The 25595-nt window shown below is 41.7% G+C and overlaps 1 protein-coding gene across 4 annotated transcripts in view; it reads left to right on the forward strand.

Moving 5' to 3' along the window:
- Slc16a12 (solute carrier family 16 member 12) overlaps nucleotides 1-25595 on the forward strand; it is a 118138-nt gene that overhangs the window by 34220 nt on the left and 58323 nt on the right. Inside the window, exon 1 of one of the 4 annotated variants that reach the window (XM_029560828.1) lies at nucleotides 22254-22339. The exons of the other annotated variants lie outside the window; for them this stretch is intronic. The gene's annotated coding sequence lies outside the window, so the exon portion shown is untranslated. Of the gene's footprint in view, nucleotides 1-22253; nucleotides 22340-25595 lie in introns of those variants that run through there. 4 annotated transcript variants of the gene reach the window in all.

A 25595-nucleotide genomic window follows, 5' to 3' on the forward strand; every position in this document is an offset into this window, starting at 1 on the left:
CCAGGGATCAACTTAGGTCTTCAATCTTCTGCACCAAGTGTCTTTACCTGCTGAGCTATCTTGCTAGTCAAATGTCTCTTATTAATGTCTCATTATTATCTATTATTTTTTAATTTAAATTTTAATCAATTTTTATTTTATGTGTAAGGGTATTTTGCCTGCATATATGAAAGTGCATCCATGCATACAATGCCTTGTGGAGGCCAGAAGAGGGCTTCGTATCACCTGGAACTGGAGTTACAGAAAGTTGATAGCTGCTATGTGGGTGCTGGGAACAGAACCTGGATCCTCTGCAAGAGCAGCCGGTGCTTGAACCACTGAGCCGTCTCTCCAGCCCCGCAGCTTCTGTTCTTGTCTCACTTGTGCACTATCACTTGTCTACTTGGATTTACTAACACAGGAATCTTTGAATTTTTCTTTCGTGTGCTTGCTTGCCCTTTTGTGTCCTGAATTGTGCTTGTTTCTCTGAATTCATTTCTTTTCTTTAGTGAGTCATGCCTCCCATTCTACGTTAATGATTAATAGAATTATTAATAATGTTAATACTTAATCTCTTAAATACTTGATGATGTGTGGCTGTCTGTTCATCTCAGAATGAGTCACTAACAAGCTGATTAGAAGGCAGGGGGTCTGTCAGGTGTCTTTGTTGAGCAGCCTTCAACACAGCGATTCCCTGAAGCTGCTGATGAATGCTCCCAAATGTCAGGATCTGTTTTCTTAGTTTGGTCTTTGTCTGTCAATTAGACATTTGACTGGAGTTCCATGGGGCAGGGTTAGGGACAGAGTATTCCAGCAGTCAACAGATGATAACTCACTTGTTTTGGTCTGATGCTTCACCTTCCCCAACTCACCCCAGCTGTATCCACTATTCCCAAAGACAGTCTGTAGCATTTCTACAGATGAAATGCGCACTGTACCAGTTTTCTTTCAGAGGGGAAAGCTAATTATCAGTGGCCAGGACTATTTTTAAGACTTCCCATTAATCGGGTCTGGAGAGTTGGCTCAGCAGTTAAGAGCACTGGCTGTTCTTGCAGAAGTGGATTCTCATCCCAGCACCGACATGGCAGCTAACAACTGTCCATAACTCCAGTTCCAGGGGATCCGACAGTCTCTTCTGTCCTCCATGGGCATTGCATGACACAGATGCACTTACCTACATGCAGACAATACACACATACACATAAATACATATATATATATAAAGACTTCCCACTTATTTTTTTTTTTTAGCCCCTTGCTGGGTCTTTTTGGTGCTCTGTCAGTTGAGTCTCTTCTATCACTTTTTACTATCGCATATTTGCTATTATTTGAGTGTACAAAGAGGGATAAAAATGGGTTTGGTATAGTGGTGCATGCCTCGAATCCCAGCACTCAGGAGTAGAGCCAAAGAGGGTCAGAAGTTCAAAGCCAGCCATGGCTACCTACAAATTCAAAGCCAATTGGTGCTATATGCGAACCTGTTTTAACAACAACAATAATAAAGGAATAAAAATGCATTTATTTTAGCCTGTGAAATACTGGTAGGGTAACCAGGTGCAATGGAAGCCAGAACCTTGGGAGTTGGTGCCTCAGAGTTTGCATTTGGATTTCAATAGTCTGTTTTGCTAAGTCACATATCCTCTGTTCATTCACTTCCAGCTTCCAAGTTTTATTTGACATCTTTTATTTGCTGTCATCGCCCCTCCTATTCTCTTTATGCTGTGGCTTATGTCCCTTGGTATTAGTGACACATCAGGAGGGAGCAGAGGTAAACGTGTTCACTCTATTCGATGAACTTGGAAGTTGAATGTTTTCTTACTAATTCTCTGATAATGGAAATTTATTCGGTATTTTGGAGTTACAGGTCATGCTGCACAAACCTCTGAGCATTTTGGGGCAGTGTTACTTTATGACAGATTCCTAAATGTAAAAAGCACTGGGTTACATGTTAATTACTTTTGATAAATACTAGCAAATGTCCTTCAAAAAATGAACCAATTAATATTCCTATCAACAGTATATATGAGACAGGATGTGATTTTATTAATAATTAGCTGCATGTTCTCTGTATTGCTGAATCCAATGTATTTCATGGTTTAGTTCAAAACACTTTTCTATTTAACAGTCTTGGTAGACTTTCCTATTAGATAACCAAAACATTTGATACTAAGCTTTATTGTATTATAGTTCTTTAAGAAAAATATGTGGCATGCAAGTAATTCAATCAGTTTGCCCAAAAGAAATGGAGCCAGTGTGATCTCTTGAGTCTTATTTATTTGGCCACACTCTTGTGGCTTTCAATTCTTCAGTTGCATAGGTTGATGTTAATTTCCAGCTTCACCAGAAGTTTTGGCATTACAGGAACCAATGATGTGGCTATACGCTGCTTTGACAGAGTTACTCTAGGAAGAACCCTTCGTTTGTTTGCTTTCTGTTACGAACTCATCTTCCTCATCGCCCTGCGTCTGACATGGCTGCTTACCCTTCTGGTTATCTGAGTAACTGTGCAAAAAGGGCTAAATATACATTTGTTAAGACAGGAAATGCTGGTAAGGTGACTATGCGGTATGAAAGCCAGGAACTGGGAGTTATATAGCTCAGAGTCTGCACTCTTGCTGAATGATATGATATTGCTGATCTTGAACAAAAACAAGCAAAGCAAAACAACAACAAAAAACCCCATATTTTTAAGATAAGACTAACAACATCTTTAAAATTAGTTACAACTTTATGGGTGCAAGTGACAGAAATCAAACTCAACATGACACAATCCATAAAATTAAAAAAAAATCATTCATGTTAACAGAGAACCTCAGGGTGTGATTTATATAGAACTAAGTGCAAGTGTTTAAACAATTCTGTACTTTCCTGCCTCTCCTGTTCTTTGCTGGGCTGGCTTAGTAGAGAATGGAAATGGCCCCCAGCAGCCTTGTGCTTATGTTCTGTGACTTGGGAATCCATGCAAAGAAAGTATTTCCTCTTTGTTCCAGAGGAATATCCCAAGCTGTCTTACTGGTCTAACTGGGTTCATAAGTCTCTGAATGAGTCATTGTGTCTCACTGGCCAGGCCTCTTGGAGCATGTAGCTTGTTTTAGGCACATGAAGTACTGGTCCCTAAAGGAAAGTACGTGGATGCTGAGCTAATAGGGAACAAGGGATGGCCGTGAGCCTTGCTTGCATCCATCCAATCCATTGGACACTTACATACAGTGCTATTTGTGAATATGAATTCCATGGCTCTATACAACAAATGTAAGTTGTCTGCTTTATTCTGCTTTGTGAACACTGTCTTATGACTGGGTGATACAGGCTTACCCAAATAAATTGTGTACAGTTGAATTTTGCAAGTTGTTTAGGCACAGACAGGCTGTTCCTCTTCCTCCACCTAAAACTACTGCTGTGTCAGGTAAAAGAAAGGATGGTATAAAGGGAAGGTTAATAACTTTTAGGAATTGGTCTCTCTATATATTGTCATCACATTTATAGCATCTTGTTTAAAATTCCTTGGCTAATGAAATGGTCTTGGGAGATTATATTTTGGTATGTAATACTGATGGTCATTTAAAATGTGCACAGCTTTAAAACACTGACATTTATAGTATGAGAAATCGCAATAGGAAAATGTACTTGCTATGAAGCTTGACAACTTGAGTTCAGTCCCCAGAACCCACACGGTGGAAGAAGAGAATCTGACAAGCTGTCTGACTTCACATATGTACCCTGGCACATGACCCCACCCCCATTAAATAAATGAATGTTAAAAAAATTTAATTGAAGTTGATCCTTCTTTGTAAATATGGTACCATAAGCAACAGAAACCAGCAGGGTACGGGGATAACATGTCAGCCTCAAAGTATCAGAATGTATTCCAAATATGCCCCTTTCTCTTGGTGACCTATTGTGATATTATCCACATAAATTGATCTAAAATTTTCTTGAATCTACTTATACCATAAGCTGCTATTGCCTCAAAAAGAGATCTATATATTTACTTAGAGTCTGTCTATATGTTAAGTTCTCTTTTATGTATGTAATATGATGGAAAAGTTTGTTGTATAGAGGGTAATAAAACTCTCACTTTTCCGCCTACTTTTTCTTTCATACGTATTCTGTGGAGCAGCTTTCCCCCACTTCTGGGTGAAGATCGAATAGACCCCAGGGCTTTCTCCTCATTCTTAGCGAACAGATAGTCACATAGTCTTCTCAAGTCACAAACACAGCCTGGGTGTACAAAGTAGACTAGCTACTCACACAAATAATGAAATCCAGATTTAATGTCAGCCCTTACTTTTTGTCTCAAGGCAGGGCCACTGGGAAGCTGGCTACAGCTTACTGTGGTTTTGTTTGTGCGTATGGTTGCGGGTGTTCCTTTTTATTTTTTGACTTTAAAAGTTCATATTTCATTCCCATTAAAAAAAAGCTCCAAAAAGAAAAGAAAATATTCATTTGCACAATATGAATAAAGGTAAATTTGAACTTCATAAAATATTCAGATGTTATGTTGACATAGAAATTCCTGAATTGTGTTGGTACTCAACACTATCAGTGGTAACACTAATAACGGGACAGAAGACAGAAAATCTAACAGAACGATTACATTTCAATGAAAAATTAGGAAATATGAAGAAATATTATTAACACATACATTTAATAAAATATTTTAGTACATGCCATAAGAAAATTTCTCTATTAGAAAAAAAATGTTAGTTTCATGAATAACATGAAAGTTGATATACCTATAGTCATTAAACGATTATAACTGAGATTTATTTTATTGTGACTAAAGAAAATAATAATAATAATTCCTCTGGGTTCTGGCTCAGTCATAGTAGGAATTAAGAAAGTAGAATTAACTCTCACTTGGTATATGCTTTGATTCTTTCCCTAATGGGTCTAATGGATGGTTTCATTTTTTCTTTTCCTTTCTCTCTTTCTCTCTCACTGTCTCTTCCTCCCTTCCCATCCCTTTCCTTTTTTCCTTCCCTCCCTCCCTCTCTTGCTTGTCCCTTCTAGGTACAATGCCTGTAGGGCTGTAGAATATCTCTTTTACTGATTGCAACCCCTTCAGCTCCTGGTTCTCTAATGTCTATATCCTTCCTTTTTATAGAATGTATCCCTTCCAGGAGTTTCTCTTCAGTTAGTACTGTAATAGCACCAAGCGGCTTGCTTAACAAGCTCTGTAACTGGCCCATGGGAAACTCTCATGTACCCTTAGAGTCATGAGGAGGTGCCGGAAGTGCCATTGTTATTCATGGTGGTAGCCTATAATATAATATAATAAGACATCTATAATTGGTCTTCATCCTCCAAAATGCTAAGTTCCAAGAGCACTGGGAGCCTCTTAGGCTGTAGGGGAAAGTTTGTTTCCAAGCCTTTATTAGCACTCTCATGGACATGGAATTAGTTCAGAGAGGAAGGGACTGTCTTCCTTCTGGCTTTTTGTTTTCCTGTTGCTGTGATGACATATTCTGGCAAAAGCAGCTTATGGAAAGAAGGATGTGCTGTGGCTTGTCATTCCAGGGTGCAGTGCATCTTGGTTGGAAAGCATGGTGGCTGAAGCTTGAGGAGGCAGCTGTCATGTTGCATCTGCAGGCAGGAGGCAGAGAGCGATGAACACGTCGGTTCAGTTCTCTTTCTCCTTTCTATAGGGAAAGTCCAGGATCTAAGGCCAAGGAACAGTGCCACCTAGAGCGGGCAGTTCTTTCCACTGTAGCCTAGTCAAGAAACCCCACAGGCACACCCAGCAGTTTGTCTCCCAGGTGATTCCAAAGTTCATCAAGTTGAAAATTGAGATTTATCATCTGTATTACTTTTCTGTTGTGATAAAATGCCATGACCAAGTCAACTTAAAGAAGAGTTTATCTGGCTTAAGTTTTAAAAAGGATAAGAGTCTGTCACAGAGGGGGAGACACATCAGGAGGCAGCCAGAGTGGAAAGCTGAGAGCCCATATCTTCAAGCACACATAGGAAGCAGAGGGGGCAAGCTGGAAGCAAGGCAGGCTAGGGACTCTCAAAGCCATTCCCCAGTGCTGCTTCCTCCAGCAGGGCCATACCTCCTAAAAGTTCCATGACCCTCCACAAACCCACCACCAACTAACTGATCAAGTTCAAATACCTGAGCCTGTGGGGAGCAATGTCATTCAAACCATCATGCCATCACACTATCATGAGACTTTTGGCTATGTGTGGTTGTGAGACCCTGCTGCTGAACTCCACTGACAATCTTGGCCCTTCTGGGATTGTTACATTTTTTCTTGACTTTTCAAGTGACATACTTGTGCATTGCATTGGTGATGCTAGGGGTTTATGTAGGGGAAATACATTTTTTTTTTTAGTTTGTGTCTATCTCTTCTTGATGATAACTAGCAATCATACTGATCTTTTTGTCATAGAAAGACAATTGACTTGTATCTTTAGGAACTAGTCAAAAATAACTTTTTCAACTTCTTTCATCATTTCTGAGATAACAAATGTTATGTATTTATGGGTATAAATATTTGTAATAAAATGTTGACTCATGAGTAGACAGCATGAGAACCAGGTATTATGGTACATGTCTGTAGGCCTACTTACCGAAGGCTAAGGCAGGAGGATCCCTTGAGCCCCAGGGTCCCAGGTCACCCTGGACAACACAGTAAGATTCTGTTTATAGAATGAATATGTGACTAAAGGAATGAATGAGTGCTTAAATGAGTGACTATGGCATGAAATAAGACTCCACATTATATTATCCCATGGCAACATTAGGAATTTTTCAGGTCAAAGAATCATAGTTCATAATACGTTTGAGCCTTTTTATTTGTTTTTACTTTTATATGCTTATTTTTAAGTGTATGGGTATATGTACATGGGTGTGGATGCCCATGGAGGCCAGAGGAGGGTATTAGATCCCCTGGAGCTGGAGTTACAGGAAGTTGTGAGCCCCCTGAAGTTGGTGCCTGGAATTGTACTTGGGTTCTCTGTAAGAGCAGCAAGTGTTCTTACTTGCTGAGCCATCTTTCTAGCCCCCCATCTCAATTTTAAAAATAAATTTTATTTTATGTGTATGAGTGTTTTATCTTCATGTCTATATATACACACCACAGTGTACAGTGCCTGCGGAGACTGGAAGAAGGTGTCAGAACCTCTGGAACTGGAATTATAGGTGGTTGTGAGCTGCCATGTTGGTGCTAGGAACAAAACTCAGGTCCTCTGCAAGAGCAGTAAGTGCCTAACCACTGAGCAATCTCTTCAGCCCCTGAGCCTCATTTTTAAAAACTTCAGACATCCAGCATATTCTTTTGAATATCATCAGCAGTAGTTGGCTTCTACGGGGTATAAATTTTTTTGGAACATAAAAATATCACTGGGAACCAAATTTGATGTGTGATATTGATGATCATGATGATTGGAGCGACAAAATAGTATGTGACTGGAATGGTGGGCTTGGCTTTCTTGATTAGATGAGCTGACTTTAATTATTTTATTTTAGAGAATTTCACCTTGAGCATTTATTGTCTTTGCATGATTTCCATCCCTCCCAGTTCCCCACCAACTCCTCCGTGTTCCCCCACTCCCTCTCATTTCATGTCATCTTCTTTGGCTACTATTGTTTCATACACACACAGACACACACACACACACACACACATACACACACACACACACATATGCACTGGGTCCATTTAGTGGTCCTTATGTGTACCTGTGCTCAGGGCTACCCATTTGGGATTAGATACCCTCTCAGGGGTCTAATCCCTGGAGAAAACTGATTCTCCCTCAGCATCCATTGTATAATAGCTCGTGCTGGTAAGCCACCCCTAGTCACCTTCCAGGTATGGCAGTTCTCTTTTTGACTTTCAACACAACAAACCTTCACCTTGTTTTGCTCACTGTGCAGAGTAATCACAAACACAACTCAAGATCTCTCTGTGTAGCTTATCTCCCTGTTTGTCATGAGCTCTCTGCTTTCTAGGACAGATTCCACCTCTTAACTTCCTTTACAAGGAGGAAATGGTCTTTTGAGAGTCCACAGAACTGCTCAGAGAAACACATTTAAGGTTTCTGAAGCATCATTTGATGGGAACTGTCACCAGGCACAGACATTGGAACTGGTCAAACATTTTATTTTCCCCTCTCTCCCTTCCTTCCTCCCTCCCTCCTTCTCTCTCTCCCTCCCTTCCTTTCTCCCTCCTTCCCTCCCTCCTTCCCTCCCTCTTTCTCTTCCTTCCTTCCTTTCTTCCTCCCCTCCCCTCTGTCCTCTGTCTCTGTTCTCTCTCTCCCCCGCCATCTCTTGATCTCTCATGTATTTTTTTCTAGATTTCCCAGGCTAGTCTCTAACTCATCATAGGCTAAGGCTGGGCTTGAATTTGAGATCTCCCTGCCTCAGCCTCCTGAGTCTTGAGATTACAGCTGACCCAGTATATTAAAACTGCTTACCTAAGGTCTCACAGAGTCATTTGCATGGCCTATCAGTTTGAAGGTAAGGAAGTTTGGTTCCTAAGTCCTATTCCAACGGAAATATGAAATTCATATTTCCATTGGACTTGAATTTATTCTGAAAGGGAAGGGTACTTCTCTAGAGCAGGTAGCAGTGGCCTGCTGTGAGCAGCACAGTGATTGCTCACATCCTCTTTGGACTTTAATGCATGACTGTCTTAGCACTGGCCCCCAAATAACTGCTATAGGAAAACCTGTAGCTGTGTTTGTGATGAGGCTGACCTATAGAATTAAAATACTGAGTTATCTTTTGGCCACATCATCCCAGGCATTTCTATTAAATGCTGTTAATCAGTTATTTTCCCCCAGAGAAGCTTGTTACCTTGCCCCAGGATGGCCATCCTCAGAGTCAGAGGAATATGACTCTTTGTACAGACTATAGAGCTCACATTCTTTCCCAGTTGATTGTGAAAGTGATCCTGCATGTCTGCCCAGCAGTGTTTTGCACTTCCCACTGGCAGTTTAAAGATGTGCACTTCACCCCTTACCATCAGATCTCATCTGCGGGAGTCTTTTCACCTCCCAGAATTGATTCCATACCTTCAAAGAGTCTAATCTTTATTTTACAATAAAGGTAACTAGACTCTTATTGGAAAATAAAGGAGTGGGTTGGGGATATAGCTAGGGGTAGAGCACTGGCCTAGCATGTGGGAGGCCTTAGACTCAATCTTTAGCATGTAAGAAACAAAATAAAGCAAAAAGCAACCAAGGAGAAACACATTGTTTTCTGGTAGTTTATTTCTTTGCTTCTGGTTTTATGGTCCTGTCATATGTACAGTCACTTTATGTAACACACACGCTGACTGACCTCCTTGCAGGTGGGGATGACCGTGGTGAGCTTTTTAAAAAAATAATTCAATCAGGAAAATGCTTCCTTAACCAATGTTCTCTAAACATTGACAATGGTGATGACCAGCCTCTGCCCATCCAGTTCTGCTAATCTGTGCAACAGGCAACCTTTCTACCCTTGTCTCCATCAGTGAACCCTGGGACATACACATCTGGGGATGAGCTTGCCCATGTCCAGGACTGCAATCTGAGACAATCTGAAGCCACATCTTGGAGTTATCCTTAGGTCAGAATCTTCTTCTATGCTCTTGAAGTATGACCGGGCTTGATAATCATTCTGAAGTTTCCTTCTATAACTGAGGTGAAGGGAATGTCCAATTCTGTCTTTGTGGTTCCTCCCTTCCTCCTTCTCCCTACCCTAACCAAAGAGTGAGTAACCCATGAGGCTCTAACACACAACCTGGCTCCTCCTTATTGACAGGCAGTGAGCTCACTGCTCACCAAACCTCCAAAAATCATGGAATAATTTTCCCCAGAGTACAGATGGGGGAGCTGAGGAACTTATTGCTATGATGCTGGAAATAGGTGCCCCTATTTTGGTTTATTTCACATCTTGGAAAAATGCTGCTTCTCATGAGTTTTTACTGAAGTTTTTACTATGGTGGCTTGCCAAGGAAGTAGCACACACACACACACACACACACACGCACACGTGTGTGTGTTTGTGTGTGTGTGTGTGTGAGACCTGGTCTGGCCAGGCTGCTCTTTCTCTTGCATATAAACATGTTACACCTACTGGGGCTTTTTGCCTTGACTCAGTTGCTCTCATTTACATTGTTCTTCATCTTTCCCTTTGATTTCTCTATTTGCCTTCTCAACCCTTTGTGTTTACGGGTACTGTGACTTCTAACTGAATCTTTCTTCCTATGTTCCAAAACTGGTCTCCCGTAAACCTGTCTTAAGTGTTTCTGGTTGTAGGTAGCATCAACTCATTAAACTGGTGATAGGAAGAAGGTAATTTTTGTGGAATGGTTCATATACGTGAAGAACTTGGGCCTTAAAGTACTTCAGGGAGCCTGGGTCAGGAGAGCCAGTAGACTTTATGAAAAGCTGAAATCAGGGCCCAGGGAGGCACTGAAGCCAGTATGAACAGTTTCTCCATCTTAGCCTCTCTTTGATGTGGCATGGTTTCTTGTTCCAGGTCTATTTCAGCTTCTTTTTATTACTAATGTTTAAAATTTTTTATGTGGATGGGTATATTGCTTACATGTATTTAAGTGCACCTGTGTCATGCAATGCCCATGGAGGTCAGAAAAGAGCATTGAATTCCCCTGGAATTGGAGTGACAGACGATTGTTAGCTGTCATGTGGGTGCTGGGAATCGAACCCAGGTCCTGTGCAAGAGCGGCCAGTGCTCTTAACCACTGAGCCATCTCCCCAACCCTTTCATTTTCTTAATCTTGTTGCTATTGACATCCTTGGTAATATACTTATTTTTTATTTTTCCAGGGATTTCCTGTGCATTGTAGGATATTTACAGCATTCCTGGCCTTTGCCCACCAGATGTCAAACTATGTCCTAAGTGGTAGCTGCAATGCAAAGTTGTTTCCATTTAAATTAATTTTTAACTTCTCCAACATGCACCCACTAATCTAGTTAGGCTTCTGCTTTCCTGTGTATAAACACATTGTGCTTATTAGGACTTCTTTTTCTGACTCATTCTTTACTCTGACTCATACCCCAATTATGACAACCAAATTTGTCTGTACACTTTGCCAAATATCCTCTGGGAGTCAAGTTGCCTCTGCTTGCGAGCTCGTGTGCACGAAATTTCTTCCTGGCTATGTTCTTGGTTCATCTATGTACATGGCAGAAAATAGCTCCTCAATATCTCCCAACTCCAGAGTAACTCAACTCTTCAGGATGAGTTGTGGACTACTGGTTTAACAAGCATTGCTATGGAGGTGCGGAGACCACAGCAACAGGTCTCCTCTCCTGGGGCAGGAATCGTTTGAATTTCCTCTGTAGCTCATCTTAACCCACGTAATATTTCCAATTTGTGTGGAAAATTTTTCAGTATTCTAAAAAATATTTCCTTCTTAAACAGATTGTGGGACGGCAGAGCAGAGAGTGAGCACATAGGCTTTGGAGTTCGTGTTCACTGTACCACTTGTGTGATGTGAACTGGACAGATTATTTGGAATCTCTGCTTGTTTCATCATTAAAATGACAGTAATGATAAAAACAAAATCTATAATACCAAGAGTTAACATGTACACATCCCTTAGCTCATGTGCCAAGGCACAGTTTGAAGTGTATTAGTTAACTTGCCCTGTTCTCAATACCTGTGAGTTTAAACTCCTGGAAATCCTTAGGACTTTTGTTATGGATTATATAGCAGGATTTTGATACAGAGTTGTAGTGTAGTACAGATTATTCTACAGTAAAACAAGAATATTTTACTAAGAAGTAGATAAAATGTGTAAGTAGTTTAGCTCTTACATGCTGCCAAATATGAAAAAAAAATTGTTTTTGGGATTGTGCATTTGTCTATCTTCATCTTGTAGGCAAGGAAAATAGGTTCCTAGAGAGCTATCGTTTAATCAAAATTGTGCAACTAAAAATGTACAAGATGAAATTTAAATGTAGGTTTTTTTTTTTTTTTGGTTTTTTTGAGACACGGTCTCCCTGTAGCCTCAGCTGTCCTGGAACTCACTATGTAGACCAGGCTGGCCTTGAACCATCTAATGTCACAGAAATGTACTCTCAGCCATAGTGTTGCAAAACTTCACACTTCAGTGGGTTGATGTGAGGACTGAAATAGTTAACATGTCCAAAAACACAAGAACAGCAGAGCAGTGTGGGGATGAGTGCCATCTAAGCATTAATGATTGTCATGCTTTTCTGAATTCTGAGAAGTTACTGTGATTATCGCATCCTGGTCAGCAGTGCACTGATGTACTGTTTATTAAGCTAGGGCTTCCTATCCTCTTTAGGGCAGGATGACCTCAAAATTTATCATTGTACTAAGCAGTAATCTTGTGGCCAAGACTGCCCTAAGATTCTAGGTTCTGGCCAGCAGGGGCTTTGAGAACTGCTCCATGAGCTGAGGCAATCTGGGCTGTAGACTTGTGTTCCCCACCCCCTAAATCTATATGCTGAAGCCCTAGCCCTTTATCTGACTGTATTTGCAGATGGGGCCTCCAAGGAAGTCGTTAAGGTTCAAGTAAGGTCAAAAGGATGGCCCTGGTCTGATAGGATTAATGTCCTTATGTCTCAGTTTGCTTTCTATTGCTGAAAACACATTATCTAAGTCATGGTGAATGTCCTAGTTTCACTTCTGCTGTGACAAATACTTTGACTAAAAAGCAACATAGAGGAGAACAGGGTTTCTTTGGCTTACAATTCCAAGTTACAGCCCATCATTTCAGGGAAATCAAGGAGCTAGTCACATCACATTCACAGTAAAGTGCGGAGAGAACAAACACACCCTTGCCTGTCCTTAGCTACCCTTCACTTCTCTTATTCTGTTCAGGACCTCCTGCCTAGGGAATGGTTCCACCACAATGGGGTGGGTCTTCCCACACCAATTAACAATGAAGTCAGTCCTCCATAGACTTGCCCACGGGCCAACTTGATCTAGACAATTCCTCCTTAAGACTCTCTTTCCAGGTGGCTCTAGGTTCTGTCAAGTTGACATTTAAAACTGACTAGCACAGCAAGTTATAAAGAAATAAGGTTTACTTTGGCTCATAGTTCTGGTCCAGGATTTAAGAGCTACATTTTGATGATAGCATCCTTTCTGGTCAAGTCCCCAGGGTATCACATAATGATAGAAAGTACAAGAAAGGCCTAACCAAACTGACTTTAACACATTCTAGACAGATAGCCCCCTGAGTTATAAATCCATTAATGGCTTGACTGAAATAATCCACTCCTGAAGACAGAGTCTTAATTGCTACTCAAAAGTTCCAACTGGTCCCATCTCTTAGTAGTTCTGCATGTGTGCCAAAGGACAAACCATATTTAAACATAGCACTTTGTAAGAGGAGGTATGGGGGAACTCAAGTCTTTTCTCTTTTCTGTGGATATGCTGAGGAAGGCCATGTGAGGATGCAGTCTCTAAGCAAGGTACAGTCTCTAAGCCAGAAAGAGAATGCTTACCGGAACAGAGTTTTCTGGAAATTTAGTCATGGTCATCTATACTAAAGAGCGTGATTTTAAGGCATAAATGATTCCACCCTGAGCTGTACTTTTCAATCTTAAAGATTTGGCAGAAATTAAAATATTTATTTATGGATTATCGTATTCAAAGATTCTAAGCCAGTTTATCCACTTGCACCTATAGTCTCAGCTCTTGGGAGGAGGAGACGGAGGATTACCTCAAGTTCAAAGCTAAAAAAAATTCTAAAACTACTCAGCATAACTCAAAGCCTTTATTTTTTATAATTAATTTATTTTTTTTGGTCTTTTTGAGACAGGGTTTCCCTATAGCCCCAGCTGTCCTGGAACTCACTATGTAGACCAGGCTGGCCTTGAACTCAGAGATCCACCTGCCTCTGCCTCCCACCACTTGGGCAGAGGCAGGCAGATCTCTGAGTTCAAGACCAGCCTGGTCTACTGCACACAGCTTGCCTTTTTTATATCGTGTAAACATTAACTTGTTCTTATCTCCTAGCCCCAGTGAGATTTTACCATATCAGCATTTTCTGAAGAAATTATCAAAGAAACAGAAGTGATTATCTCATGCAAGCCTAAAATGCTGTGAAAAAACAGAGTCTTCGCATTCTGTGGAGGGCAGCTCTCCTAAACAGACTCGTCCTTTCCATGTCGTTTGCTCTTCAAATATTGCATCACTTTGTAAGAGGAAGCAATTGTGAAAATATGTGAAAGACCATGCTGGGTTAAATAAGCCTTTTATTTTACTCATATAAGCACACCGAGTCTATCTATGCACACATATATATCCCTGCCAAATAGATTGTAGCAAACCTTAAAATGTGATTTGAAAAGTCAAATTCACAAATCAGTTCTTATTTTACCTTTCATTTTTTTAAAATTTTAAAATTTTTATTTATTATTACTTGGTATGTGTGTAGGGGATGATGAGAGAGAGAGAGAGAGAGAGAGAGAGGAGAGAGAATACAGGTGCATGCATATCACAATGTGTAGTCAGAGCACAACTTGTGGGAGTCAGTTTTTTCCTTTCACTATGGGAGTAGGTATTGAACTCAGGTCGCCAGGCTTGCGTGGCAAGCCCCTTTACCCACGGAGTCATCTTGCCAGCCCTTATACTGTTTCCATGCCGTTTGAGACAGGGTCTCACTCTTATATCCCAGGCTGGTCTAGAGCTCATTATGTGGCCCAGGCTGGCCTTGAACTCACACAATCCTCCTGTCTCACTCAGCCCTGAGGGCTTGGCTTGCAGATGTGAGATGGCATAGGAGCATATTTTGTTGTTTTAATTTTTTAACAAGGTGTGCAATTTTAATCAGTTGGTCCCAAGTCAGTGTGTAGGCAAGCTCTGGTTGACTTGCCACCTCAACCCACTCCCAGGGAAACCAAAAAGCCTTCAGACATCTCAAATTGGGGAGTAAGAAGATGACTGATGATTCAAAATTAGAAAAAAAAAATTAAGAAACAAGGTGAAAATTAAAAAAACTGTAGTATATAATTTACACAAAAGCAATGGCTGGAGAGACAGCTCAGTGGTTAAGAGCACTGACTGCTCTTGCACAGGACCTGGGTTCAGTTCCCAGCACCCACATGGTGGCTAATAACCACTGATAACTCCATTTCCAGGGGATTGAACACCCTCTTCTGGCTTCCACAGGCATTGCATGTACAGGTACGCTCACATGCAGGCAAAGCACTCATACACACACAAATTTTTTTTTTAAGCAATGCTGTCACCTCTCCTGCATGGATCAGGGTGTGGACTGGTCCATCATCCTTCCCAGAGTGGGTGTGGATTTTGGAGACATTGAGTGACTTCCTGTAAGCACATATCTTAGGGATACTTGGAATGACTATTAAAAATAACAACAGCAAAACCAAAACCAAACCAAACAAACAATGTGCAAAGTTCTCAGTCACACCCCTTTTGGGATGCTTTCTCCAGGCGACCGCTGGCACCCTCGCCATTCACGATTTTAAATCCTAAGTTAAGAGTCAAAACAAAACCACAAAAAATTAAAAAAGAAAGTCATGCTTATGTCTCCTCTTTCTGCACAAGTTAGGTCTTTGTTAAGAAAGAGTATAACACAGCTCAGTAACAGTCCACCTAAAAGTACTGGTGGTACACGTGGAGGGGAGCAGGACTGTGGTGTTGCTGGCTGGTCCACATCCTCTGGAAGGTGGACAGCAAAGCCATGCCAGAGTGGTCGATCCATACAGAGTACTTGAGCTGAACCAAAGCAAAGATCTTCATTTTCACGGTGCTCCAAGCCAGGGCAGTGATCTCCTTCTGCTTCCCATTGAACATGCCAGGGTACCCAGTGGTGCCACCTGATGGCACTGTGTGGGCACAGACGTTCTTATGGATGTGATGTCACACTTCATGATGGAATTGAAGGTGGTTTCATAGATGTGACAGAATTCCGTACCCTGGAAGGAAGGATGGAAGAAACCTTCGGGGCAGCAGAACTCATTGTGGATGATGATGACCTGGCTGACAGGCAGCTTGGAGCTCTTCTCCTGGGAGGAGAATGAAGCTATAGCCATCTACTGCTTGAAGTCCAGGGTGATGTAGCACAGCTTCTCCTTGCCATCACACAGGATCTCTAGCTGGTCCCTAGGGGGTGAAACTGTAGCCACTCTCTGTCAGAATCTTCATGAGGTAGTCTGTGTTCATGAGGTCCAGGTCAGCCCAGCCAGGTTCAGATGACAGATGGCCTAGGGAGAGAGCCACCCTCATAGATGGGCACAGTGTGGGGACCCCCTTCCTGGAGCCGCCATGATGATGTCCGTAATACAGCCAGAAGTGTACAGGACCAGCATGACATGGATGACTACTATACGGCTGGGGGTTTTGAAGGTGTCTAATGTGATCTGAGTCATCCTATCAGGGTTGGCTTTGGGGTACAGGGGGTCTCAGTGACCAGCACCAGGTGTTTCTTGGGGGCCACTGTAGAAGGTGAGGGGCCCCAGCATCTCTGTGTGGTCCCAGTTGGTGATAAGTCATGCTCCACGGGGCACTTTAGGGTCAGAGTGCTTGTCTTGCTCTGGGCCTCATCAACCAAAGGAGTCCTTTGTCCCATGCCCACCATGATACCTTGGTGCCGTGGGTGGCTCACGGTAGAAGGGAAGACAGCCTCAGAAGCATTGTCTCTGAAAAGCCAGCTTTGCATATGCCTGAGTCATTGCTCATAGGAGTGCTGTATCCTCATCCATGGTGAGCTGGGTGGAGGGTGTGGACCTGGGCTGGAGGAGCTGCAATGGGCTTGTGCTCACATGGGGTGGACCAGGACTCCACAGTCTGTTTTAGTATTTTGATGTAAGGTCTTACCATGAAACTGAGACTAGATTTGAACTCAAAATCCTTGAGCCTTAGTCTCCTTAGTGTTGGGATTACAAGTGAGTGCTACTGTGTCTGGTACCACAAATAAATTCTTGTTTCCAGTTTTTGGGGGAAGACAAGAAGTGAGCAGACACATTTGATCTATATATGAAGTCGCAAAGCATTTGAAACCCTTTCCAGGATAAAGTCTTGGTGTGTTTGTCCCAAGAAGGCAAACATGAATGTGATAAATTTATAAGGCGACTATGCCAGCTATGAAAAATGCATAGGAAAGCACCTGAGAATGAATGTTTCTTGGAAAAAGCAGGGCAGTTATTAGCTTCGTTACTTTTCATAAAAAGAGACTAAAGTGTTCCAAGAGATGCATTTCTTTCCTTATTACTTTTCTGCACTCAATACTTGATTCTTTTTGTTATCTTCGTAAGGGAGGTTGACACCGAGTGAGGGTACTGGATCGTCGTCCACAGTTTTTCCTTTTGATATGATAAAAATTGCTTCCAGCTATTTTTTTTAATATTTACTTTCCCAATAAATATTAAAAAGTATTAAAGACACTTTCTAAACGTGTTATTATTTGATATAGTAACTTAAGTTTTTCATGTGTGAGTGTGTGTGTAAGGGGGGTAGGTTTCAAACCCAGAGCCTTTATACATGCTAGACAAGTGCTCTACCACAGTGCTTCTAATTAGCATTATTTTGAGCACTCACTAGATAGATTGTATATATCCAAATCTCTTACTTTTTTATTTTGAGAATTACTGAAACAAATATGGAAAACGTATCTATTGATACATAGGCTCAGTAATGAATATTTGTTAATATATGAATATTTTAATTTTAATAGATGTCAAATGCTTCCCCATGTATATTAACATTTAAATATAATTAAAGCCTGTTAAAGAGGAACTATTAACCCAAATGTATGTAGCAGGAAAGATTCAGAAAAACAAGCTGCTTTTGAAGATTATGTAATTACTAATTGGGTTAGGCTCCAAAGGTAGACATGCCTAACTTCAAGCCAGGGGAAGTTTTCCATGTGCTTAAAAATGTAATGCATGATGGCTCAGCAGGTAAAGGTTCCCACCTTTCCTGAAGACCAGAGTTCAGTCCCTGTGATTCACACAGTAGAAGGGGAGAACAGACTACTACAAATTATCCTCTGATCTCTACATACATACACATACTCTCACACACAAGATAAATATAAAACATGTAATACAGCATTTATATCTATAGCATAGGTTTAAAGGCCTCAATGATTACTTTTACAATTGAGGTGCCAGGACCCTTAGAATTCTTCAGCGAGGAGGATTCTGTCAGTGGAATATGGTGCTCTTTTTGGTTTTAGAAATCTTTCTGAGCCATGTTACATTACTCTTTACAGCCTCTAGTAGGGCCTCTAGTAAGCCTCTATCAGAACATTTTTTACACTTAGCTTCAGAACATATGTAAACGCCTCCACATGAAGTCTGTGGTAGGGAGTGATGATTGATTTTCTTTCTTTATTTTTTTTTTTTGGCTTTTCAAGACAGGGTCTCCTTGTAGCTCCAGCTGTCCTAGAACTCACTATGTAGAGCAGGCTGGCCTTGAACTCACAAAGATCCGCCTGCCTCTGCCTCCCAAGTGCTGGGATTAAAGACGTGCACCACCATGCCTGCTATGATTTTCTTTTTTTATGAAGTCCTCTCAATGAAATTATTATTCTCCAACACTACCCTGATAAAAATTATAATAATGATAAGATATTGGAATTTAAATTTCTTTCTCTTTCTTTAAAAATATATTTATTTTGTGCATATGTATGTGCCTGAGTGAGTATATGGGCACCATATAAGTGCAGGTGCCTGTGGAAGCCAGAGGACAATGTTGGGTCACCTTGAGCTGGAATTACAGGTGGTTGTGAGCTGCCATGTGGGTGCTATCTGAACCCAGCTCCTCTGGGAGAGCAGTATGTACTCTTAACCACTGAGTCATTTCTCTAGCTCCAAGTTCTTTTATCTCTTAATGTCAGGCTCATGCAGGAAGTCTCTAACCACACTAACATTAATATTAGTAGCTAATATTTATTAGAATGCTATGGGCAAGTGACATGCTCTGTGATACAGGTTACCTTATTTCATTTTTACAATTTTACAAGGCAGGAATTATGATTTAGGTTAGTAAAAATTGTTCATCTTCTGTCTAAATTCCAAATCAATTTAGAGGCAGAAATGGGGGTTAAACAGATAAAGAGCAAAATGTTGCCTTCAGAGCCAATAATATAACTACCTGGGGAATGAGCCTTGAAGAACAATCAGCCAAGTGTGACTTCAGTACATTGCCCATGAAAAAGATAGATTTCCCCAAGTCTTTTTCCATGGAAGCTTCTTCCCCAACATGCTTCTCCACAAGAGCAACTACCTATGTTTCATCTACAGCAGGAAATTGCTGGGCATGAGCGTGCTCTTTTTCCAGGATGATTTCACTGTGAAATAACAGGAAAGCATGGCTGCAGTGAGAATGCATGACCCTTGCTCCAGATGGATCAGCTCGCCAACTCCCCCTATGGAGAAAAGGAGGAAGAATAGCAGCTGTCTGGAAGTATTAACTCTCCTTCAGTTCTGGTCACATTAAAACATGGGAAAGGAGGTGTTTGTCCCATCTCTAGGTATTATACATAGACCTACTCTACAGATGAGACTGAGGCACTGGGACACTAAGGTCTCACCCAGGAAGTGACAGAGAAGTCTAAACAAGGTCACTGAATAAAGGAGGAGTGGTCAGGATTGAATAAAATGGGCCAGGCCAGGCTCAGGCCTACTTCAGGTTAAAGGCAATGGGAAATATAAAAATGGAGGGTAGATTAAAGGGGGGAAAAGTATAAGAATTGGGCTCACCTCTACACCTAAGGCACACGGAACATAGAACGGGGTAAAGAAGAGGCCACTAATGAATCCCTCAGTTCTCATTAATGAAGCTCCCTCATGCAACAGAGGGTCAGGAACACCAAAGGTTACAAATGGCCAAGGCACAGAGAATAAGAGTCTGCAGAATGCTGGTCCTTGGACAGGACTCCTATATTAAACTTCACCTACCCAGGGCTCAGGGACCATTGCAGAAGAGGGAGCAGAAAGACTGTAAGAGTCAGGGAGGAGGTGCATGATCATATGGGAACAGAGTCCTACAAGCTCCTGGGAACCTGCTCAGATGATTCTATAGCAATGGTGTCAGCATACACAAGTCACATGCAAACTCAGGCAGACAAAAACCCAGCATAGAACTGGGTAAATGAACAGTAAACCCCAATCTTAGATGAATGAATATTGGCAACTGATTACTGCTAGGTGAGGAAGAGCTGATCTTCCTAAAACAAGGGACTCTAAATAGGCTGACTAGACCTCAATGAATGGACTTGCATTGGGGAATGTCTGGGGACACTGACTTGACATACTAGGTCTTAACACAGATGACAGAGTATGTGGGTTCCAGTGAGGGGGCTATGGGAGGGTGCTGGTGGGGTTGGGGGCTATAAAGATGATTAAGATTGTTTGAAATATTCTGTATGAAATACACAAAAATTCAGTAAAAACAAATTAAAAATATTTTAAAAAAGAATTGGGCTCACTAGTTAAGAGAACTAGAGAGTATTCAAAATGACTCGAAGTTTTCTAGCCTACTGAGATAAAAATGACAAAAGCATTAAAAGAAAAATTGTTTCCACATTGCAGAAGAGGGAGCAGAAAGAACGTAAGAGCCACAAGATAGGAAGAAGGGCTGCAAAATGCCATCTCCTGGGCAAGACACAGACATTTGCAGTTACAAACACAGCAACTGCAGAGTCCTGCACTGGATCAGCACAAGAATGGGCTGGTCAACAGTCATGAATGGATGGAGGAGTGGCTCAGGGAACCTATCTCTCACTGCTACACTAACTGCTACTACAGATTCAGGGAGAGACAATATGATTGCCCTCAGGTGTGTGCCCAAGCTTTGGAAGGTGATAGCTGGCTGAAATCCAGACAGTGCTGGAGTCTCAGCAAAGAAAGAGGAGCCAGTTTCACAAGTGAGTTTTGTATCTGAAACACTGAAAGATCTCACTCAGTAACTTCAGGGACTTGATGTAGTTTAAAGGTGAGTCTGTGCACTGGCTCCGGAGTTGATCACAGCCCTGGAAGTGCCAGGCGAGCCAGCCTTTCGGGAATACTGCTGTGCAGCCCTTTCCTTTTGCCTGTCTGGGCTCACTGTCCTATTTCCACCCTGTTGTCTGACCGCGGAAGCTGGCAGCATGGACAGCATCAGTTGTGTTTTCCACTGGGTTCAGCAGTTCCACCCTGGGATTTGGAAGGCAGAGGGAGCCTGAGGTTGGTCCCTTTACTGTGACTGTCCGATCCTGTAGAATGGCTGCTTCCCTTTCCACAAGACCTTCTACAGCAGCACACCAAGGTTCCCATTGCTCTTTCCCTTGGCCTTCTCAGGCATCAGGACAGTGGTGCTTTCAGTCAGTGCTGTTCTCTTCATTCTTCACTGGATTCTGGTAACATACTCAGACCTTTATAAATTATGCCTTTGTTGAAGCTTCTCCCATTTCGGAGTTCCTCTTAGACCTTGTGCACTGTTAACCAGAGGGAAATCCACGTACTCAAGGCAACAATCCTGTTCTTAGTAACCGGAGGGAGGCTTCAGCTCTGAGAGTCTTTTTAAAAAAAAATATTTTATTTATTATTTTATATGTATGCATGTATTGCCTGCATGTAGATAGGTGCACCCGTGTCATGCAATACCCCTGGAGGACAGAAGAGACTGTTGGATCCCCTGGAACTGGAGTCACAGACAGCTGTTAGCTGCCATGTGGGTTCTGGGATTTGAACCCAGGTCTTCTGCAAGAACAGTCAGTGTTCTTAACCACTGTGCTATCTCTCCAGCCCCCCAGCTCTGGGAATCTTCATCCTGGGAGACAGAAGAACCAGTGTAGGGACTGCAAATCTACCTGCACATTCAGTATTGCCAATTGGGAGCAATGTGCTCACCATGCACATCACCATGGTTTCTAATGTATAGAAAAGCCTGAAAATACATTTTTCTTGATGTCTTCCTTATATTTTCTTAACTGATAACTCATATTACTAGTATGACTGCTGCAAGTTTGACCAGGGCATATTTTTGAATGTATAGATTATACTCACATGCAAAAACGTTGGGAACTAGCCCTGATAACTTTGTTGTTAAAAATTATCAGATGTTTCTGGATGCAAAACTAGGAGGTGGGCTCGAATAGTTCAGTTGTAACTATTTCTGTGAAAATGAGAAGAAAGATATCTGGCCAAATCTGAAAGGAATTTTTTAAAACGTTATTTCTAACTTTTTCGTTTGAAGGGAAAAAAAAATTAGGTCCTGAGTCTTGGGGAGGAAAAAAAGAAAGAAATGAGTTCACTACATTCTCAGTCTCTGCAACACCTTGTCCTTCCTATGATCTGCTGTGGCTCCAGCAGTGAGCAGAGTCTACAGAACACAAAAACAAACATCGCTGAGGGCCTGTGGAATTTGATGGCTTGTGTGATGTGGGGCAGACAGCGGGCCACACGCCAGGCTCTGCAGGTGAGCCCTCCTGCAGCCCACACTCATTTTTAACCACTCTGCAAAAGCAAGGAGAGGGGAAAACCTGGTTGTAAAGCTCCATCTCTAGTCTTGACCCATTCTGCAGCCAGGGTCTGACTTTGGCCCTGTGTTCCTAGTGAGAGATGTAGTCACTTAAGTTCTGGAGGCTGGTCACAGTGAATGAAAAAAAAAAAAAAAAAAAAACAGAGAAAGGAGGGTGATTTCCTGCCCCCATTCTTCAAGCTCATTATACTACTTGCCTGTGTGATTTGAGAAAATGTTCAGACCTAGAGAGATGGGTAAGTCAACTCATTAGAGCCTTGTTGACTGCTGTTTACTTCTAGCCACTGACTCAAGGCACTCTTCCAAGCAACAGCTCTCTACAACATCCCACAGAGAAAAGGCTCAATTTCTAACCAGCTGAAATACTTGGCTCATTGTGCCTCCTATTTCAACAATATGGCAGTGCACAGTGATTATAAAGTGAGGAAAATGTTGTGGTATAGACAGGCTGTACTGTTGCTCAGTAATTGCCTTTCTGTGGACCAAAATATTGTGAAATCTGTCTCAACCCCCCAGGTTCTTCTCTGGAGCCAGGAAACCTAGAGTATAATGGGTTCTGACTTAATAATTCCATACTCTGTAAGAGGACAAAACTGGAGTTAAAGAGTTCTGCAAGATCATTGAGTTAGACACAGAAATTATTCATCAAGCTATATAAATATTGTATACCAACTCTATGCTGGGCATTTTGTTTACGCTTAGTGGTATGAAATCTCTATCTTTCACCCAGTCATTTCAATCTCAAATGGAATATTTGTCTTTGTCATCTACGTCTCTGAGAAGACCACAACTCAAAATTCTTATTACAGGTACCTCCAAATAGCAGAGAAAATAACCCTATTTCTATTAAAATAGTAATTTGGGACAAGTTATTGGTTATGAACTACATTCTCAACAACTTAGAAGTAAACACTTGTCTGATGTTGCGTAGACTCAGTGACTGTGTGGATCAGGAGCTGAAAGGGTAGCAGAAGAATTGCTTTCCTTTCTTGTGTGACTCACAAGTTGTACCTTTTCCTTCTTTTCTCTGGGCCAAATACCATGTAAACCCCTCTGATGTTTTCCTGGGTCTTATATAAAGTATTTTCCTAGCCTGAAAATACTAGACACAATATAGAAACTGGTAGCTTCTTCAACAAAGGTCAGTGTTGCAGTTTAGTGCCCAAAGGTCTCTGATAGATGTCCAAAAACTTCTGGGTGAAGTCAGTAATTATTTACTTGTTGCCAGAATCTGTTTGAGGACTAAACAGAGAGATGAAGAGGAAGGAGGCAGAGAGGAGGAGGGGGAAAAAGAGGGAAAGAAAGCAAACCTTTCTTCACCTAAGAACATTTTTTCATATTGCATGAGCAGTGTCATTAGCAAAAATAAAAAATCCACGTGCAGATGAGGACACACCTATGACCAAGGAGACTGGCCAGAGACTATGAAAACTTGAGCAGAGATGTTTATGTTTTTTAATAACTCCCTTATTTCAGTCCTTCATGGATTTGAGTTTGTCCCCAGGACAGAAAGCTACAAAGTCACGGGCTGGAACACGGGGCTACACTGATGTAAAGACTTTGCCGAAAGCTGTTGAAATTCTCTACCACAGTTGGCAAGCAGCCCTTTAATACTGTCTGGTATACATGGTCTCTCTGGGTTTCTTAGCCAAAGGCCAGAGTGTTAAATGAGGGCTTAGATTCTGGTTGGGGTAGAACTAAACGTTTAATTGTTGGTAAGAGGGAATGCAAATGTAACTGAAAGACAAAGTGTTTCTCAGTGAATATCCACGAGAGGTTTACAATGAACAAGGTTTAGTAGAACTAGCCAGGTGGATGCAGAGGACACAAAGTCAAAAAGATTAACAATTACTGCTGGACGTGGTAGAACAGGCCTTTAATCCCAGTACTCAGAAGGTTGAGGTGGGCAGATCTCTGTGCGATGGAGGCCAACCTGGTCTACATAGTGAGTTACAAGGGACCTTATCTCAAAAAAACAAAAAACCAAAAAACCCAAAACAAAACCAAAGGCAAACCAAACAAACAAAAAAAAAACAATTACGGTTTTAAGCATGGAAGAGCTCGGAGGTTGACAGAACAGTGCACAGCAGTTAAGAGCACAGGCTTTGAAGTCAGAGCTGAAGCTGAATCTTGGATAGAGTGCTGTTTGCTGTCTCTGTAAAATGGAGATTATAATGCCTGCTTCATTGGGCTGGGATAAAGTAATATGTAACTGGGGCTGGAGAGATGGCTCAGCAGTTAAGAACATTGACTGCTCTTGCAGAAGACCTGGGTTTGATTCCCAGCACCCACATGGTGGCTAACAACTGCTCATAACTCCAGTTCCAGGGAATCCAACACACCACCTTCTGACCTCTGTGGGTATTGCATGACACGGGCACACTTACACACATGCAGGCAATATACTCATACACATAAAAAATAAAAGTCAACCAAAATATTTGAAAAAAGGTGATATATAAATGTGTGTGTGTGTGTGTGTGTGTGTGTGTGTGTGTGTGTGTGTGTGAGTGTGTCGATATCAATGAGAATCTGAGAATTCAGAGCTGGTGGATTAAGTGTACCACTATAACTTGTATCCAAAATTTTCTTCAAAAGTACATGTATTGAAAGCTTGCTCCCCAGGGCAGCAGTCTCCAGAGGTATAGGGCTGTTGCAGTTTTCAAAAAATTATTTTTTAAATTTCATTTATTTATATACGCATGTGTGGGTAGGTCTGTACATTCCATAACATACGTGTTGAGATTCAAGGACAACTTGTGGGAGCTGGTTCTCTCCCTCCACCATGTGGGTCCTCAAACATAAACATATGTCATCAAGCTTCTTTTTAATGAGTTTGGAGTTATTTGCTGGCACTACTGTGTGGGCAACTTACTAATAACTACACCACTGAGGAAAAATAACATCCCTCCCCCAGCAACCATTGATTGCCAGTGCTCTCAACTGGGAGGGGACTCTCCCCTGGAATGCTGACTGGTTTGATCTGGTTTTGCAGGTAATTGCAGCTGCTGTGAGTTCATGAGTGTGATGGCCATGTCACCTCACAGCACTCCTCCCCAGCCTCCAGTTCTTATGCTCTTTTAGCCCACTCTTCTGTAATGCTCCCTGAGCCTTGGTGTTCTCTCTCTCTGTCTCTCTGTCTCTGTCTCTCTGCCTCTCTCTCTCTGACATAGACCTCATATTTAAAGCTGAG

The sequence above is a fragment of the Nannospalax galili genome, unplaced genomic scaffold (genome assembly GCF_000622305.1).
Source record: "Nannospalax galili isolate Female #2095 unplaced genomic scaffold, S.galili_v1.0 scaffold3233, whole genome shotgun sequence".
Taxonomy (NCBI): domain Eukaryota; kingdom Metazoa; phylum Chordata; class Mammalia; order Rodentia; family Spalacidae; genus Nannospalax; species Nannospalax galili.